Source organism: Lutra lutra, chromosome 8 (assembly GCF_902655055.1).
Source record: "Lutra lutra chromosome 8, mLutLut1.2, whole genome shotgun sequence".
Classification (NCBI taxonomy): domain Eukaryota; kingdom Metazoa; phylum Chordata; class Mammalia; order Carnivora; family Mustelidae; genus Lutra; species Lutra lutra.
In genome coordinates, this window is record NC_062285.1 from 124,469,706 (window position 1) to 124,483,839 (window position 14,134).

Sequence of the window (14,134 nt, forward strand, 5' to 3'; positions counted from 1 at the left end):
CTAAGTTCTTAAAAGATACTTCCTATTTACAGAATGAGAAAAGATTCCTTATTGCCTTTCCTGCTTTCTGGCAAAATTCTTCTATTGATTGCTATCCATAGAAAAGTAAGTTTTCACTTTTAAAATTAAACTGTAACTACTGAGAGCACAAAGAAATGTAACTCAAAGGAAATTCATGTCGAGTACAGAAGGCATACTGTGTCAGGAAAATACTGACTGTATAAAAGGCATTATTAAAATACTTAAAAGGATAAAAAAAAAATTCCTGAAGGCATGCCTCATACATCACAGCCCCAGCCCTCTCATGTCTGTAAGTCCTCTGTGTGCTGATGGTGTGTTACTGCTTGGGTTACGCAATAACAAGTTGCTATTACTAGATAATGGTTAAACAAGGCATGAGGCACTAGGGCGCTCCCTTACAGATTCTTGTACCTCTCCACCACTAAGGTCAGAGGAAACAAAGTTGAAACCAGGAACCAGGCAAGGTTAAGGCTAATCTTCAATGGGGAATTCCCCATTTCATCTGTTGTCTTGGTACTATAATTTTCCTATTTGTTTTATTCATTATTCCCTATGATATTTGGATAAAACCAGTTGACCTACCCAAACTCATTGAGTTATATACATTAAATATGTATGGTTTTTACATGTCAGTCATACCCCCATAAAGTGGTTTGAAAAATAAAAACAGTCAATCTGACTCATTAAATAAGCTTAGGTTGACTTTAGAGAAGTTACAAGGAGCTCTTTATTAATTTGAGAGAATGTTCAAGGTGTAATAAACAACATACACTAATGAAATCCACATACTTTTTGTGATTTGTTACTCCTGATGCACACTTTTCTTTGCTATAATGTTGTAAAGTCTGATAATATAAAGGGATGCCCTTTTTTTTTAAAAAAGTCTTATAATTTAGATGTGCACTGTAGTTCTGTAATGCCACCATTATACAAAACAGTTTTAAAAATCCTTTTCTTTTAAATGAAACAAGATGGGATTGGGAGGGTGACAAACCATAAGTGACTCTTAATCTCACAAAACAAACTGAGGGTTGCTGGGGAAAGGGGGGTTGGGAGAAGGGGGGTGGGGTTATGGACATTGGGGAGGGTATGTGCTATGGTGAGTGCTGTGAAGTGTGCAAACCTGGCGATTCACAGACCTTTACCCCTGGGGATAAAAATATATTATATGTTTATTTAAAAAATAATAAAATAAAATTTAAAAAATTAAAAAAAATCCTTTTCTTTGAATTATCTTCAACAATTTGGTAGGGATCACAGATAAATTATAAGATGCCCAGTTAGATATGAATTTAGTATAAGCACAGAACACACTTATATTAAAAAGTATTTGTTATTTATCTTAAATTCAAATTTAACTGGGAATCAAAAAAAATTTTTTGGTACAGGTCTGTGAATCATCAGTCTTACACAAATGAGTTTACTCCCTGGTAAATTAACTTTCTACACGAAAAAAACGCAATCATCTTTCTTCCTGAAAAAGCTCAGGTTTATTGAAATAAGGAGATATCTGAACAGACCTCAACAGAATAGTGAAGGCTGCTGGCAAGCAAAACAACAAAATTATTGACCCTACTTCCTTTTCTTAAAAATATATTTTTTTATTATTGAAGCATAATTTACAATTTATATTAGTTTCAAGTGTGCAATATAATTATTCAACAATTCTATATATTGCCCAGTGTTCATCGAAATAAGTTTAATCCCCTTGATCTATTTCATCCACCCACCCCCACCTACCTCCCTTCTGGCAGCCACCAGTTTGTTCTGCATATTTAAAACCCTGGTTTTATATTTGTTTGTCTTTTTCTTTGTTCATTTGTCTTGTTTCTTCAATTCCACATGAGTGAAATCATACGGTATGTCTCTTTCTCTGACTGATATATTTCACTTAGCACTTTACCCTCTAGATCCAGCCATTTGTTGCAAATGCTTCCCCCCCTTTTTTTTCAAGATTTCATGCTTTTTTTAATGGCTTTTTATATGCCTTTTTAAAATTTCCATTTCAGGGGTGCCTGGGTGGCTCAGTGGGTTAAAGCCTCTGCCTTCGGCTCAGGTTGTGATCCCAGGGTCCTGGGATCAAGCCCGCATTGGGCTCTCTGCCTACTTGTGATCTCTGTCATATAAATAAATAAAATCTTTTAAAAAACTCCATTCCATATAATACACTACATCTTCTTTATTCATTCATCCATGGATGGTCACTTGGAATGCTTCCATATCTTGTCTATTATAAATGATGTTACATTTATCTTTTCAAATTAGTGTTTTTGTTATATTTGGGTAAGTATCCAGTAGTGGAATTACTGGATTGTATGGTAATTCTATTTTGAATTTTTTGAGGAACCTCCATACTATTTTCCACAGTGGTTGTACCAATTTGCATTCCTACTAAAAGTACATGACAGTTCCTTTTTGTCCTCTGCCAACATTTGTTATTTCTTACCTTTTTTTAAAATTTAAATTCAATTAGCCAACATATAGTACATCATTAGTTTCAGGTATAGAGTTCAATAATTCATCAGTTGCATACAACACCCAGTGCTCATCCTATCATGTACCTTCCTTAAAGGTCACCCAGTCACCCCAACCCCACTCTCACCTCCCCTCCAATAACCCTCAGTTTGTTTCCTATAGTTAAGAGTCTCTTATGGTTTTTCTCTCTTTCTAATCACTTACCATTCATTCTTCCCTTCCCTTATGATCCTCTGTGCTGTTTCTTTTATTCTACATATGAGTGAAACCATATGATACTTTTGTATTTCCATAATGATACTGATGTTGAGCATCTTTTTATGTGTCTATTGGTCATCTGTACATCTTCTTTGGAAAAATGTATTCAGGTCCTCTGACCATTTTTTTTTTTTTTGGAAACATATAATGTATTATTAGCCCCAGGGGTACAGGTCTGTGAATCGCCACCTCTGACCATTTTTTTTTAATTTTTATTAATTTTATTTTTTATAAACATATAATATATTTTTATCCCCAGGGTGGGAGAAGATATTTGCAAATGACATAACAGATAAAGGGCTAGTGTCCAAAATCTATAAAGAACTTAGCAAACTCAACACCCAAAGAACAAATAATCCAATCAAGAAATGGGCAGAGGACATGAACAGACATTTCTGCAAAGAAGACATCCAGATGGCCAACAGACACATGAAAAAGTGCTCCACATCACTCGGCATCAGGGAAATACAAATCAAAACCTCTGACCATTTTTAATCAGATTATTTTAGCAGGGGGGGGTCATTGACTTGTATAATTTTTTTATATATTTTGGATTTAACCTCTTACTAGATATATCACTTGTAAATATCTTCTTTCACTCAATAGGCTGCCTTTTTGTTTTGTTGATGGTTTCCTTTACTGTGCAAAAGCTTTTTTATTTTGGTTTAGTCCAGTAGTTTATTTTTGCTTTTGTTTCCCTTGTCTGAGGAGGCATATCTATAAATATGTTTCATTGCTCAATGTCAAAAAAAAAACTGCCTAAGTTTTCTTCTAGAAATTTTATGGTTTTAGGTATCACATTTAGGTCTTTCATCCATTTTTACTTTATTTTTGAGTAGGGCATAAGAAAATGGTCTAGTTTCATTTCTTTGCATGTAGTTGTCCAGTTTTACCAGCACAATTTATGGAAGAGACCATCTTTTCCCCATAATTGCAATCAGTTTTGATACTTTCCTGTCACTTCTGGTGAGCAGTAAACCTCCGATTCTATGTCATACTTACTCTTATTTGCCAAACATCTTGTCAGTGTGTCTCCCCATGGTCGTTACTTCATAAGAAATTGGTACATTGCATTTTATCATATATTTTATTGTTACCATTGCTGCTGTTATTTTCATAACAACACTATGATATTGACATAGTGGGAATTATTCCCCAACATCTGCAGAAGAGGTTACTGTGGCTCAGAGACAGTGAATGATCTGCTACCATAAAGCATCTGACAAAAGCTCATTGTAGTAAATGGGTGCTTTTTTCTTTAGGCCAAGCTGTCATAAAGTTAAGTAAACAACATTTTGCATTTTCTTTCTAATCTGAAAACTAAAAAAGAGAACCTTCTAAAATATAAGGTGAAGATAATATTCTACTGAAATGTAACATTCTGAAAATACATTTGTTGGCTAAATTAGGCTTTACCCAGAAACAAAAAGCTCAGTGTCTTTCCAAAGTAACTGAAATTTCAACCTAAATTGATGGCTATCATTAATGAGAAGTCACTAAATTTGTGGTTCCTAAAATATCACTGAGATATGACAAAACATTGCTGCGATTAAGTTTGGAAAAATTTCTTAAATAGAACATAATACCCACTAAACACAAAAGGAAAAACTTGATAAATTATTATGTTAAAATTGAGTATTCTATTCATCAAAAGACATGGTTAAGAATGAAAAAGCAACCATAAAGTTGGAGAAGATATTTGCAATAATTATATTTGATAAATGACATATGGAGAATATATAAAGAACCACAAATTATTAAGAAAAAGACAATAGGACAATAACCAGAGACTTTTAAAAAAAAAAAAGATATCCAAATAGCTAATAAGCGCATTAAAAAGCGTTCATCTTCACAAATCATCAGGGAATTGGAAATTAAAACCATAATGTGATATTACACCTAACTCACCAGAATGACTAAAATGAAAAAGATGAAAAATACCAAGACTTGGCAAAGATTTGCAGCAACCAGAATCCACATACACCAGTACTGGGCATGTAAATTGATACAACCTCTCAGAAAACTGTCTGGCACTAATATTAATGTATGCAATTGTACTATTTATATACCTAACCAAAATTCATACATGTGTTCACCAAAAGACATACACTAGCATGTCTATAGCAGCACTCTAAATAGTAGCCCCAAAATGGAAATTTTCCAAGTGCCCATCAATAGTAGAATGGATAAACTGTAATTTAGTCACACAATGGAATTCTATATCTAAATAGGAATGAGTAATTTTGAATTATAATAGCAATATGGATGAATCTTAGGAAAAAATGTTGGGCAAAGAAGCCAAACACAAAAGAGAGCACGTACTATTGTTTCTTTTACATAAAATAGTAAAATGGGCAAAACTAATCAATGCTGTTAGAAGTGGACGGTGGTTCTTTTTTTAAAGATTTATTTATTTGTTTGAGAGAGAAAGAGCACACACATGTGAGCAGGGTGGTTGGGAGGACAGAAGGAGAGGGAGAAGAAGAGGGAAAGAATCCCAAGCAGAATTCAAGTGGAGTGAGGTTTGACATGGAGATCCACGTGGGGCTCTATCATGTGACCCATGAGATCATGACCTGAGCCAAAACCAAAAGTCAGTTGCTCAACCAACAGAGCCCCCCGGCACCCCTGGACAGTGGTTATTCTTGACAGAGGAAGGTGAATGTGAATACTGATTGAAAAAGAAACATGCAGCAAGGCTTTTGTGGTGATGGTAGTATTTCTAGATAGGGTGCTGGTTATAAGGGTACACTCAGGTTATGAAAATTCACCCATCTGTCCTCTTATGATATGTGCATATTACAATAGTTCAGCCTAGTGGTGGGTATTATGGAGGGCACGTATTACATGGAGCACTAGGTGTGGTGCATAAACAATGAATGCTGGAACACTGAAAAGAAATTTAAAAAATAACTAAAAATTTTAAAAAATTAAAAAAATAATAGTTTTTTTTAAAAAATCACTGAAACTATAAAGTTCTAATATTCCATATTTACCATAATTTCTCTTAGAAATGTTTGCATGTATTTGGAAGCAGTATTTTCATAACATGCTGGGTGGAAGGTAGTATGGTAGAAAAAGGTGCTCTTTTGCCTGCCCCTATACACCTTCTTGCTCTTCTAGAAATGAAATTTCAATTTTCCTTTGGATAACTATCTATTATTACATGAAGAGGTCTTCAGATGCGATGTCCCTTCCCAACACTTCCCCACTACAAGCATACACATGCAACTCAAGCCACCTACTTAGAGTACCCTATCCATCTAGACACAGGATTGGTCCAATATTGGCATATATCCCAAAAAGAGTCAATTATAGTCCTCTGTAGATTTAAGGTTGAGGGTGCTTGGTATACCCTTTGACATTCAGGTATATAAGCTAATAAGTCTCATTCTTACATAAGCTAGTTAGAATAGGTTTCTGTTGCTTGCAGCCCAAAGAGTTCTGACAAGTGTAAAAGGTAAGGTCTCTGAAGGATATGTTCAGTTCACACAGTTGATTGTTCAACTACCTTTTAAGGAGGGTGGTTCTAGTTAACACTGGAGGTTTTGGCTAGGTATAGGCAATCCTTTCCGATCACTACTTTATTAATCTATTGCTGTGCAACAAATTGCCACAAAAGTAGTGGCTTAAAATAGCACGTTTATTATCTCCCTGTTTCTGTGAGTCAGGAATCCAGACATGGCTTAACTTGGTACTCTGCCTTATGATTTCCCACAAGGCTGCAATCAAGTATCAGCCAGTGTTGAGGTATTCTCTGAAAGCTTGACTGGGGAATTGAATACATATTTAAATAATATCAGTTTGAAGGGGCACTGAAATATTAGCTTGCCTGCACTCTCTGTTTGCCCTGTTATGTATTCATGGCTAGGATAAGTATTCATTAAGAATCCTCTCAACTGGGGGCACCTGGGTGGCTCAGCGGGTTTAAGCCTCTGCCTTCGGCTCGGGTCATGGTCTCATGGTCTCAGGGTCCTGGGATCAAGCCCTGTGTCAGGCTCTCTGCTCAGCGGGGAGCCTGCTTCCACCTCTCTCTCTGCCTGCCTCTCTGCCTGCTTGTGATCTCTCTCTCTCTGTCAAATAAATAAATAAAATCTTTAAAAAAAAAGAATCCTCTCAATTGGGGTGCCTGGGTGGCTCAGTGGGTTAAAGCCTCTGCCTTCTGCCCAGGTCATGATCCTGGGGTCCTGGGATCAAGCCCTGCATTGGGCTCTCTGGTCAGCAAGAAGCCTGCTTCCCCCCCTCTCTCTGCCTTCCTCTCTGCCTACTTGTGATCTCTCTCTCTGTCAAATAAATAAATAAAATCTTAAAAAAAAAAAAAGAATCCTCTCAATTGATGTAGAAAAAACATTTGACAAAACACAGCATCCTTTCTTGGTTGAAACTCTCCACAGTGTAGGGATGGAGGGAACATAACTCAATATCATAAAAGTCATCTAAACAAAGCCCACAGAGAATATCATTCTCAATGGAGAAAAACTGAAAGCCTTTCCCCTAAGCTCAGGAACATGACAGGGATGCCCACTCTCACCACTATTGTTCAACACAGTACTAGAAGTCCTAGCCTCAGCAACCAGACAACAATAACAACAAAAATCAAAGGCATTCAAACTGGCAAAGAAGAAGTTAAACTCTCACTCTTCACAGATGACATGATCCTCTATGTGGAAAACTCAAAAGACTCTACCCCAAAAGTGCTAGAATTCATACAGGAATTCAGCAATGTGGCATGATACAAAATCAATGCACAGAAAGCAAGTGCATTTCTACACACTAACAATGAGACTGAAGAAAGAGAAATTAAGGAATTGATCCCATTTACAGTTGTACCAAAAACCATAAGATACCTACATAAGCCTAACCAAGGTGGTAAAAGATTTTTACTCTTAAAACTGTAGAACGCTTAAGAAAGAAATTGAGGAAGACACAGAGACTGAAAAATATTCCATGCTTATAGATTGTAAGAATGAATATTGTTAAAATGTCTGTGTTACCCAGAGCAATGTACACATTCAATGCAATCCCTATCAAAATACCATCCACTTTTTTCACAGAGCTGGAACAAATAATCCTAAAATCTGTATGGAACCAGAAAGGACCCCAAATAGCCAGAGGAATGTTGAAAAGGAAAACCAAGACTGGGGACATCACAATGCCTGACTTTAAGCTCTATTGCAAAGCTGTAACCATCAGGACAGTATGGTACTGGCACAAAAACAGACATGTAGATCAATCAATGGAACAGAATAGAGAACCCAAAAATGGACCTTCAACTCTATGGTCAATTAAACTTCAACAAAGCAGGAAAGATATCCAATGGAAAAAGGACAGTCTCTTCAACAAATGGCAATGGGAAAATTGGACAGCCACATGCAGAAGAATTAATTGAGACCATTTTCTTACACCATCACAAAGATAAACTCAAAAGGGATGAAAGACCTAAAAGTGAGACAGGAATCCATCAAAATCCTAGAGGAGAACACAGGCAGCAACCTCTTTGACCTTGGCCATAGCAACTTCTTGCTAGACACGTCTCCAAAGGCAAGGGAAATACAAGCAAAAACAAACTATTGGGACTTCATCAAGATAAAAAGCTTCTGCACAGCAAAGGAAACAGTCGACAAAACCAAAGACAACTTACAGAATGGGAGAAGGTATTTGCAAATGACGTATCAGATAAAGGGCTGGTATCCAAAATCTATAAAGAACTTATCAAAGTCAACACCCAAAAAACAAATAATCCAGTCAGGAAATGGGCAGAAGACATGAACAGATATTTCCCCAAAGAAGACATACAAATGGCAACAGACACATGAAAAAATGCTCCACATCATTCCGCATCAGGGAAATACAGATCAAAACCACAATGAGATATCACCTCACACCAGGTCAGAATGGCTAAAATTAACAACACAGGAAACAACAAATGTTGGCAAGGATGTGGAGAAAGAGGAACCCTCTTCTTACACTGTTGGTGGGAATGCAAGCTGGTATAATCACTCTGGAAAACAGTAGGAAGATTCCTCAAGAAGTTAAAATAGAGCAACCCTATGATCAAGCAATTCCACTACTAGGCATTTACCCCCCAAATACAGATGTAGTGAAATGAAGGGGCACCTGCACCCCAATGTTCATACCAACAAGGTCCACAATAGCCAAACTGTGGAAGAAGCCGAAATGTCCTTTGACAGATGAATGGATAAAGAAGATGTGAGATATACACACACACACACACACACACACATACACACATACACAATAGAATATTACTCATCCACCAGAAAGGATGAATACCTATCATTTACGTCAATGTGGGTGGAACTGGAGGGTATTAGTGAAATAAGTCAATCAGAGAAAGAAAATTATCAAATAGTTTCACTCATATGTGAAATATAAGAAACAGTGCAGAAGATCATAAGGGAAGGAAGAGAAAATTGAATAGGAAGAAATCAGAAAGGGAGACAAACCATGAGAGACTCTGGGAAACAAACTGAGGATTCCTGAAGGGGAGGTGGGTGTGGGAATGGGATAACTGGGTGATGGGCATTAAGGAGGGCAAGTGATGTGATGAGCACTGGGTGCTATACCCAACTGATAAATTACAGAACACTATATCTGAAACTAATGATATACTATATGTTGCCTAATTGAATTTAAATTAAAAAAAGAAAGAATGGTCTAGGTAGGGGGTCTACAAGGTCAAGGAGCCTAGAAATGATGCATAGTAAATTAAAACAAATCTCTAAGCCAAAGTGGAAAACTTGGTTTTAATACCTTGTAATTATACCTCTGTAATGATACCTCTGTACTTCTGAAACCTTGAGAAATCAAAGAAATATCATAAACCTTATGAAAATTTTGCTATAAGAATGCTGACAGTCAAGTACTTTATTTTTTTCCATTAAGCACTTTAAACTGATTTTAAACTTGTCATCTGTTTGGATTCCCCTATAAGTTCTTAAGACATATATCAGAGAAAGCAAGATAAATTGGTTAAAATCAGAGATACACCACAAAGTTAAAACTTGGAAAGAAAGGAAAAATTATATATCATAATGTGTGTGAGGTTTTATATATTATATAGTACATATAGTACATTATATACCATATGATAAACAAAACATGGAATTTTTCCTCTTAGCTTATAAATTCTACCTTTATCTCCATTTTTCCTCCAGTTCAAATGTTACCCTTTTGAGGTTATATGAAGGAACAGAGAAAGAAGACTTCTGTATCTATAGTTGAATGATTTAGAGCAAAGGAATTTATGTCAGTCAAAGACAGGGATAAGAAAATAAAACCCAGGGGGCACCTGGGTGGCTCAGCTCAGGTCATAATCCCAGGGTCCTGGGATCAAGCCCCACATTGGGCTCTCTGCTCAGTGAGAAGCCTGCTTCTCCCTCTCCGACTCCTCCTGCTTGTGTTCCCTCTCTGAAAATCTCTTTCTCTGTCAAATAAATTAATAAAATCTTTAAAAAGAAAAGAATACCCTTTTGGTTTATGACCAAAATAGCATGTCTAGGGTGCCTGGGTGGCTCAGTGGGTTAAGCCTCTGCCTTCGGCTCAGGTCATGATCTCAGGGTCCTGGGATCGAGTCCCGCATTGGGCTCTCTGCTCAGCAGGGAGCCTGCTTCCTCCTCTCTCTCTGCCTGCCTCTCTGCTTACTTGTGATTTCTCTCTCTGTGTGTCAAATAAATAAAAATCTTTAAAACAAAATAGCATGTCTAGTCAGGTTAATGCTGGCACACATTTCCAAATTCACAGGAAATTTCCAGCTCATGAAGTGGCAATGTTCCAAAAACTCATTTGTAAGCATTCATTAAATGACAACTACTATTATTATCAGAGGCATACAAGACCTATGATAAATATGAAACAATTCTGAAGATATAGTTAGCAGCAGTTTTCTCTGTCATAGAGAAAGTTTGTATATGTGCTGGAAGGTCTCAATCAACAGCATGAAGACCTTGGCACTAGGTTGTAGGCATTGGGACTCATTAATAGTATGACTTATCTGAACTCCCAGGATCAGTATCTCTATGGAAGCCTGTGCTTTGAGTGCTATCTCCCTTCTGTATATTTAAATCTATTAAGAACAGAAGCTAAAGAAATAGTGGTAGCAGGGAGAGAGGAAGAAGAGCAAAGCACTGCAAAAAATCCAGGGTCTCCATTCGCATCATAGCCCAAGTGAATGGTACCTTTGAAGAAGATGCTGGGTTCTCACAGTTAGAAACACATGAAAACTGAGTCAGGTCACTCTTTGCAGACATGTCATGTGCATCTGCTGTTGTGCCTGCCCAGCATCACTCTCTCACTGTTTGGGGAACAGTTCAGTTTTCATGGGTATCTACTTCCCGTGCTCTAAATTGATGCAATTCAGGTAAGCTGACCACAACACACCAGGAGTGTATAAATCAGTCACTCAGGCCTAACAGATAGGAGTGTTTTGTGAAAACAAACTGAGGGTTGATGAGGGGAGGGGGGTTGGGAGGGGGGTGGGATTATGGACACTGGGGAGGGTATGTGCTATGGTGAGTGCTGTGAAGTGTGTAAACCTGGCGATTCACAGACCTGTACCCCTGGGGATAAAAATATATGTTTATAAAAAATAAAATTTAAAAAAAAGTGTTTTGTGATTAAAAATAGTGGTTGGGGGGGCGCCTGGGTGGCTCAGTGGGTTAAGCCTCTGCCTTCAGCTCAGGTCATGATCCCAGGGTCCTGGGATCGAGTCCCACATCGGGCTCTCTGCTCAGCGGGGAGCCTGCTTCCTCCTCTCTCTCTGCCTACCTCTCTGCCTACTTGTGATCTCTGTCTGTCAAATAAATAAATAAAATCTTTAAAAAAAAAATAGTGGTTGGTTCATGGACAGGTATGTAGGCACATGACCCAATTTGGATCAATGAGAATCAGTCTTGGGACTTTTGCCAGAACAATTATAAAAGGGACATGTATTTTTGGGCTTGTAAAATTGTAGGATATAGAGCCAGTCTGAGAATTAAGCTCTCCCAGGATAGGGCTGAAGCAACATTTGAATAGCAAATGTGTTGTACCAAAACTATTGCTAGTAATCAATGAATGTCCTAGGTACTGCAACTTTCTCCTCACTTGGGGTAGTTTCCAATGTCTTTTGGATTTCTGAAAGGCTGAGAATGGCCTTCCTGTTACCTGTGTTGAGCTTGATCTTACTGTCCCTACCTTTACTCTCTACTACCTGAAGTCTTCTTTAATATTTTCTCCAGATGGCTAATTATGTTCACACTTTAGAATTCCTGACAACCTGTCTTGATATGCCAGTGTTCAAAGAATGTATATACAGGCCAAACTTAATGTAGCAAAATACCATTACATAAGAAAGAAATTTCCAGCAAAACTCCCAAAATGGAATGGGATACATCATAAAGTTCCATGTCACCGGAGATATTCTGTATCATTAGGACTCAGCAAAGCAAACAAATCCAAAGCAAAGCAAATCAAAGCCAAACGATAATCTAATTGAAAAGTCCATGCTCCTTCCACCATGCCAAGCTAAATTTTCCAGTCTCTCTGATATAGATAGATTTCCAACGGTGTTTGGCTTTTCCATGTCTCTCACTCCCCTTCAATGATCAGGGGTGTGTTTTCAAGTATGTGATCACAGAATGGTGTGGACTAAATTATACATAAAGATTGATCTAAGGTCATGAAACTCTACCATTCTCTTATACCATACACAAAGATAAACTCAAAATGGATGAAAGACCTCAATGTGAAATAGGAATCCATCAAAATCCTAGAGGAGAACATAGGCAGTAACCTCTTCAACCTTGGCCACAGCAACTTCTCTCAAGACATGTCTCCAAAGGTAAAGGAAACAAAAGCGAAAATGAACTTTTGGGACTTCATCAAGATCAAAAGCTTCTGCACAGCAAAGGAAAGAGTCAACAAAACAAAGAGGCCACCCACGGAATGGGAGAATATATTTACAAATAACACTACAAAGGACTGATATCCAAGATCTATAAAGAACTTCTCAAACTCAACACCCCAAAAAACAGATTGTCATGTCAAAAAATGGGCAGAAGACATGAACAGGCACTTCTCCAAAGAAGACATACAAATGGCTAACAGACACATGAAAAAATGTTCATCATCATTAGCCATCAGGGAAATTCAAATCAAAACCATACTGAGGGGCGCCTGGGTGGCTCAGTGGGTTAAGCTGCTGCCTTCGGCTCAGGTCATGATCTCAGGGTCCTGGGATCGAGTCCCGCATCGGGCTCTCTGCTCAGCAGGGAGCCTGCTTCCCTCTCTCTCTCTCTCTCTCTGCCTGCCTCTCCATCTACTTGTGATCTCTCTGTCAAATAAATAAATAAAATCTTTAAAAAAAAAAACCATACTGAGATACCACCTTACGCAGTTAGAATTGCAAAGATTAACAAGGCAAGAAAGAACAAATTTTGGAGAGGATGTGGAGAAAGGGGAATCCTCCTACACTCTTGGTGGGAATGCAAGTTGGTGCAGCCACTTTGGAAAACAATGCAGAGATTCCCAAAAAATTAAAACAGAGCTACCCTATGACCCAGCAATTGCACAACTGAGTATTTACTCCAAAGATAAAGATGTAGTGAAAAGAAGGGCCATATGTATGCCAAAGTTCATAGCAATGTTCATAGCCAAACTGTGGAAAGAGCTGAGATGCCCTTCGAGAGATGAATGGATAAAGAAGATGTGATTCATATATACAATGGAATATTATGCCCCCATCAGAAATGATGAATACCCAATTTTTGCATCAACATGGATGGGACTGGAGGAGATTATGCTGAGTGAAATAAGTCAAGAAAAGAAAGTCAACTATCATATGGTTTCACTTATTCATGGAACTTAAGGAATAATATGGAGGACATTAGGAGAAGAAAAGGAAAAATGAAGCAGGAGGGGTGTTCAGAGGTGGAGACAAACCACAAGAGACTGTGGACTCCAAGAAACAAACTGAGGGTTTTAGAGGGGAGGGGAGTGGAGGGATGGGTGAGCCTGGTGGTGGGTATTAAGGAGGGCACATATTGCACGGAGCACTGGGTGCTGTGCATAAACAATGAATCTTGGAACACTGCATCAAAAACTAATGATGTATTTTATGGTGACAAACATAACATAATAAAAATAAATAAATAAGGTCATGCTTAATTCAAAACATAGTATCATAGAATTGTAGTTTCTTCATTAGTAAACCTGAAATAATACATAATCTGATGCCATTTTTTCAAAGAGCTTTTAAGCCTCACCCTTCTTCCCTACATCTGGGAAAACTGGTAAGAGAGCCAAGATGCTCCCTCTTTTGATGTTGATGGGAAGTTCAAAATTCCCTAACCCTCACCCTGGCCCAACTCCCTAACTACCA